Source organism: Cricetulus griseus, chromosome 4 (genome assembly GCF_003668045.3).
Source record: "Cricetulus griseus strain 17A/GY chromosome 4, alternate assembly CriGri-PICRH-1.0, whole genome shotgun sequence".
In the NCBI taxonomy this organism is placed as follows: Eukaryota; Metazoa; Chordata; class Mammalia; order Rodentia; family Cricetidae; genus Cricetulus; species Cricetulus griseus.
Window position 1 is genome coordinate 55807619 of NC_048597.1, and position 6695 is coordinate 55814313.

The window sequence follows — 6695 nt, forward strand, 5'->3', positions numbered from 1 at the left end:
AAATGCCTTTACCATTGAGTCATCTCCTCAGCCCTCACCCCCCCTTTGACTGCAAGGAATTCAGTTTTCTCTGCCTGTGGTTTCAGGCATCCCTGATAAGTACTTTGGTATTTCCCCAAACTATCTGTGACTTGACTTCTGTCATCTTTTGCTGTGGACTCTTCCCACTCTGGGTTTCTCCCAATGGTCACGTCTAGAAAATTTCTAACCACTTCTTCAAGTATCCACAGCTCATACATGTCACTCTACCACCATAGATCCCAAGTTGTCATGCTCCTATTAGAAGCAGGCTTGAAGGTCATTGAGGGCTGGACTGCCTCTCCCATAATCAGCTTGGGCCATCATCATCGGAGGCATTCTGATTTTAACAAGGGGAAAGTATCACAATTGCCTCTCCTTTGAATTTCAAATTCCACATTCAAAGAGAAAATTTGGGAGGAGGAAGAGGTGACAGATTTCTGTGAGTTGGAGGCCATCCTGATCTATATAGAGAGTTTCAGGCCAGCCAGGGTTAAATAGTGAGACTGTCTTTAAAAAAAAAAAAAAACAAGATGAACAAACAAAAAACCAGAAACAGAACAATCACCATATGAAAGGGGAGAAAACATCATTGTCACGTTTCCTTAATATTTAAAGTATCATATGAAAGATAGGAGCTGGAGATGTGGCTCAGTTAACTAGGGCTTGTCTGGCATGTACAATAAACTGGGCATGGTGGCACATGACTGTAATCCTAGCACTTGGAGTCAGAAGTTCAAGGCTCTGTCTGTCTCATGCATCCAAAAATTTATATCACAAAACTAAATAAATAAAAGCACTCCTTCCTTGCTATAAAAAAAGGGGGGGGGGAGGGAGGAAGGAAGGTGGAGTACTAGCTTTGTTAAGGCCATTAAGGGAAGGCTGCTTCCTGCTGGCAACACATGTCTGCTGCTCTTACTTGTGGTTCACTCTTTTTAATGTACTCAGCTCTGAGTTGTATCTTTAGCCCTCGGCAGGAGAATGGCTTTCTGGAGAAGAAACAAAATCATACCAGCATTCCTTCTCTTAAGACTTAATTCAATGGGGTCAGGCAATGGTGATACACACCTTTAATCCCAGCACCTGAGGGGCCAGAGGCAGGTGTATCTTTGTGAGTTCAAGGCCAGCCTGGTCTACAGAGTGAGTGCCAGGACAGAAGGGCTACACAGAGAAATCTGTCTTGAGCCCCCAACCTCCCCCCAAAAGACTTAATCCAAATGGGCCTGGTTGACCACCTGAGCAGGACACTGACCCTCAGAAAGGCTGTCCATCTAAATGGAAAAACAGAATAAAGTCCAACACGAGCTGGCACTATGGGTCCTACAGTCGTTATCTCCTGTCACCTCTCTCCAGTGGATCTGATGGCAATGGCCTCTGTGACTATCGTGGGCATTGTCTACTCTCTTCCTTAAGACTGTGCTCCAGTTTCCTCAAGAATAAATTCACCTGTCTTCTACACTAGGCTCCATGTATCCCAGGGACAACAGGGAACTGAGAGGAGGCTAGAGCTACACCCCACTTAGAACATCAGATCTAGCAATTAAAGTCACAGAAGGCTACTGGGTGATGGTCACAGAAGAGGAAAAGACCAGGCATCTGATTGCTGTAATCAGCCTGTGTTCATGTGCCACCCAACTGGCTTCCTCAGCCCTTTGTTCTCCTACTCAGGAGCCACCTCTGTCACCTGATTAGGCTTTCTTAATCCCAGCCTTTCTTAAAGTCCAGGCCCACCCAGAGGAAAACACACAACAACCCTCATGATTTTTAACCTGAATCTTAACTATGCCCTCAATTTAAGAACTACATCAACACCCAGAAGCTCCTATTGTCCCCAAAGTCTCCACTCAAGAATATGACAGAGTTGAAGATTTAAGAAAAGGGCTCACTGTTTTTGCAGATGACTGGCATTCTGTTCTCAGTGTACAGGTCACGGGGCTCACAACTGATACTGTAACTCTGGGAATCCATGCTTCTGGCCTCAGAGGGCACCTGCCCTCATGTGTGGGCATACATGCACAACCTTAAAAATAATAAAAAGATATTAAAAATAAAAGAATATGATAAGAATAGTTTAGTCAGTAATGTGAGGACTAGAGCCAAGACCCCAGAATCCATGTTAAAAGACGAACGGAATGGTGCAGGTTTATAACCCCAGTGTGGTGGTGGGGTGGCAGATCTTGACCTTTCTAGGGACCATTAAGCCAGCCTAGATGAAAAGGTGAGCTCCAGGTTCAGTGAGAGACCCTGTTTCAAAAAATAAGCAGGGGAGCCCCAGAAGATGCCCTGGTGCTGGACTTACAGGTGATTGTGAGCTGTAGAAATGCAACCAAGAGACTCTGCTCCCCACTTCACCCCAACTCCAGGCCACTGACCTACTTCTGTCATTTGCATTTTCTAGAGTTTTACCTAAATAGGATCCTACCCATGTGCTGTATTTTTCCCCCTTTTGGTCTTTCAGCACACTCATTTTGAAAGTCATCTATATAGTGTGTCTCAATAGTTCCACATTTCTGTAGAGTGTTCTAGGATATGAATTCATGATGGTTTCTTACTGATGAGGAAAAACCCTAAGACAGTCTTCAAAATAAACTCCTTTCTTCTTGTTGGAGTGGTTTCTAGGTTGGGGCGCTTTTTTTTTTTCATTTTTAATAAAAAGGATGTTCTAACTTGTATCATTTCACACTCCCACTGGCAATATAAGAGAACTACAGTTGGTCTCTATCCTTGCAAACACTTGATATTGTCAGTTTTTGTACTAGACATTCTCTCTAGTTTTAGTTTGCATCTCCTGGTGACAAAGGATGCTGAGCATTTTTTTTCATGTGCTTATTAGGCATTTACTTCTCCCTCTCTAAGTATATGTTCCAATAATTTGTCTATTTGTATTCATTTAACACACACACACACACTATATATATATATATATATATATATATATATATATATATATATATATGTGCACGCACGTGTGTGTGTGTGTGTGTGTGTGTGTGTGTGTGTGTGTGTGTGGTAGGATTCCATGTAGTCCAGGCTGGCCTGGAATTCTCTATGTGGCTTGAGCTTCTGATCTTCCTACCTCTCTCTTTCAAGTGTTAGGGCCAAAGGCATTTATCACCATGCCATCACACCTAGTTTAATCCAGCATCTGGGACTGAACCCAGCATTTTGTGTGTGCTAGCCAAGTTCTCTGTCAACTGGGCTATATCCCAGTCCAAATTTTCCTATTTTAAATAATTGTTTCTTCTTGTTTTGGAGTCCCAAGAGTTTATTACCTATCCCTCCCTTCATTTGTATGTATGTATGTAGTAGATGGGGCCTCACTATATAGAAAGCATGATAATCTGAGTTCAAATTCTCAACATGCATGTAAAAATCTGGGCCTGGCCACACATGCGTATAACTCCAGCCATGGCAGGAGAGACAAGCTGGTAGCCCACCAGCAAGGAAATGAGACAGAGAACAACAGAGGAAGAGACCCAACATTCTCCTCTCAACATTTGGCCTCTGCCTGTGCCCACATGGGGACATGTACCCATAAACTCACATGCATCTAACATACCTATATACCACACACATATACAATATGTACACAAAATACTTGCCTAAAAATAAAAAACAAAAATTAAAGATAAGTATTTAAAAAGAGCACACATATATACAGGCAAACATTCATACACATCAAATAAAACAATAAATCTAAAAAAAAATAGTTGACAACAACAACAAAAAGATACCAAGGAGTGGTGCCTGTAGCACTCCTGAACTAGAGTCTGATGCTACTACCATGTTGCTCAGTGGGAATGTTTATTATAACCATCTGTATCATGTCTGTGGCCGATAAATAAAGACTATGACCAGGTAGGAATGGAGGACTGCCAAGCACCTGTCATCTGGCTCTTCCCTGACTTTATTTGGAAAAATACAGTCAATAAGACAATCAGGCAGGAGGTGGACACCTTTAATCCCAGCACTCAGGAGGCAGAGGCAGGTGGATCTTTGTGAGTTGGAGGCCAGCCTGGTCTACAGAGCGAGTTCCAGGACAGCCAGGGCTCTGTCAGGACTTCATGACGTCCTCTGCTTTTCTTTTCTGGGGAATTGATTTTCAAGAAGAAAAAGGAAGAGGTCAAGAAGAGGCACGTTTGTGTGTGTGTGTGTGTGTGTGTGTGTGTGTGTGTGTGTGTGTGTATGTGTGTGTGCATTTGTGCATTTATGTTCTTTCATGAGCACTGAGTCATGAAGTTAACACTAGATGTTTACATTGATCAATCTCCACTTTATTTATTGAGGCAGTGTCTCTCAATGAACCCAGAGTTTGCCAATTCTGGTTAGTCTAGCTAGGTAGATTGCTGGGAGAAGGGGGGTCCCCGTCTCTCCCCAATGCTTGGATATAGGTGGTGACCATGCCTATTGGCTTTTGCATGGGTTCAGGGGCAAAAGCTTTCCTCACTGAGCTACCTATCATCTCCCCACCCTCTTCTTTTTTAAAGGTTTATTTATTATATAGTGTTCTGTCTGCATGTATGCCTGCAGGCCAGAAGAGGGCACCAGATCCCACTACAGATGGTTGTAAGACACCATGTGGGTGTTGGGAATTGAACTCAGGACCTCTGGAAGAACAGCCTGCGCTCTTAATCTCTGGGCCACCTCTCCAACCCCCTCTTCTTCTTTATGTTTTTATTTGCTTATTTATTTTTGCTGTGCTGTTTTGTTTCTACTATGTAGCCCAGGCTGGCCTTGAACTAGTGATGATCTGTCTCAGTCTTCTGATTGCTGGAATTATAGATGTGCACCACCTTACTTGGCTCAAAAGAAGCAACAAAATAAAAATGATATCTTATTCTGTCATGCTTTTTGTCTTCTCCCGTAATTAAATCCCAGACAGGAAAAAGAGATGATTTTTATTAGCAAACCTTTCTGTATCTTAATTATTTATCTGTAAACCAAGAGTACGCAGTGAATTTGCCCAGAGAAAGATGTTACAGGTAGGTGACTTTGTCAGAATCAGCTGATTAAGAGGGAGGTGTATCTGTAATTGCCTGCAAAACAGAACTGTCCTTCGGGGTGACCAGCAAAGATTTTACTGGCTATTGAGAGGAATGTCCTTCCCCCACCCCAACCCTGCGTGTGTGTGTGTGTGTGTGTGTGTGTGTGTGTGTGTGTGTGTGTGTGTCTGTGTCTGTGTCTGTGTGTGTATGCATGTGTGTGTGTGTGTGTGTGTGTGTGTGTGTGTATGTATGTGTGTGAGTACCTATGTGTATGGGTGTGCACGTGTAAGCCCACATGTGCACAAACCTGTGTGTGTGTAGTAGGTCTCTATGTTTACAGGACAAACACTTTACTGACAGCCATCTTCCCAGCCCCTTGTTTTATTTTTGGAGACAGGATGTCATGTACCCCAAGCTGGCCATGCATTCCTCATTCCCTCCACACTACCTCTCAAGTGCTTGGATTGCAGGCACGTACCACATGCCTGGCTCCCAGCAGGCAATGGGAGTATCTCCATACAAGACGAAGCACTGAACGAGACAGTGAGACCTCTGCCTCCCTGGAGCTTCCATGAGGTGATGTGTGCTGGGGACCAGCAGAACACAAACAACGAAATGAAGTAGTTTCCAAGTCCTCAGTGCTGGGAAGGAAATAAGATACAACGACGACAGATAGTGACGTGTGTGGCAGGAGTGCTATCCTTCATGGGTAGCCTGGCAGATCTTCTCACCAGAATAGATAGCTCCCTAGACCTGCTACTCCAGAGGCCTTGGGAGAAACAGCAAAGCATTCCAGGCTGATGCAATAGCTGGTGCAAAGGCCGGGAGTCTAGAGCAGATCTGCAGGGTTTGAAGAGCCCTTTGACTTAGGGGGCAGGATGAGTGTGACATCAGAGGCAGATTGGGCCAGGTCCTGCAGGGCCTCCTAGGCCCTGGCAAGCAGGGTGGACTTTAGCTTACTGCAGCATAAGAAGCCACCGAATATCTCGGTGCAAGGGTGGCAGAGGTCTTCTCTGTTGCCTTATCTAAAGGATTAGCTCTACCCAGTGGACTCTATTCAGTAGCCGCTTCTCTTTATTGGTTTAGTTGACTGGGGTTCCTGCCCCAGTCATCTGTCTCCATCCCTCAGAACAGCTGGCAGGTAGGGCTTGCTCAGTAAATATTTATGAAAATGAAAGAATATGTGAATAAATGCTGTGGGCTTTGTTCTGGGGTAGGAATGCAAAGTGAACAAGGCCCGGGACTGAGGCTGTGGGCTGGCTGGGTGTTTGGTGTTCTCCAAAAAGGGGTTACTATGCTCAAATAATTCACAAAAGAGAAAATACAATCACTGAATGAATAGGTGGGAGAAAGTAGCTAACTTTTCACAAATCTTAAAGGCATGCAAATGCTAAAAGAAAAATGAAATGCGGCTATTTTTACTTGTTATTATGTGTGCCTATGTCCATGTCCGTGTGCCTGTGTGTGTGTGTTCTACAATGTAACCCTCACTGGCCTGCAATTTGCTATATAGACCAATTGACTTCAATCTCACAATGATCCCGCCCCTGTCTCTGGATTGCTGGGACTACAGGTTAGGCCCCATTTAGATGAACTAGTTTTGTTGTTGTTCAAATTAGGAACAAGTTTGCTTCACATGTCAACTCCTTCTCCCTCTCCCTCCCCTTCCCCAAGCCCCCCCCCAGCCCCCTA